This window comes from Carlito syrichta, unplaced genomic scaffold, assembly GCF_000164805.1.
Source record: "Carlito syrichta isolate Samal-C Ts95f unplaced genomic scaffold, Tarsius_syrichta-2.0.1 Scaffold314605, whole genome shotgun sequence".
Taxonomy (NCBI): domain Eukaryota; kingdom Metazoa; phylum Chordata; class Mammalia; order Primates; family Tarsiidae; genus Carlito; species Carlito syrichta.
The window spans coordinates 148828-149184 of NW_007258701.1; positions in this window are offsets into that span (position 1 = coordinate 148828).

Sequence of the window (357 nt, forward strand, 5' to 3'; positions counted from 1 at the left end):
TCCACTCACCTCAGCCTCCCAAAGGCGTGGGATTACAGGCTGAGCCACTGAGCCCGGTTGTTCAGGATGACTTTTAAGCTCTGTAGTCACTGTCTGCTAAGGACCATGGTCAAATGGCAGCTTGATTTAGGGTCGAGTGTTGGTCAGTTTTTCAAAGAGAAAACAATATTTTGCTTACATGCTTAAAATATTTAAGAACCTAGATGGTTAGCCATTTCTAAGGGCACCTAGTTCAAGGTATTAAGTATATTGAATAAGTTGGAAACTAGTGATCAGGATAGGGCTTGGTGGGAAGTGGAACTGAAAATGAAGGAGTGTGCGCACAGGGAGAATGAGGGCTACTGATGGTGATTCAGT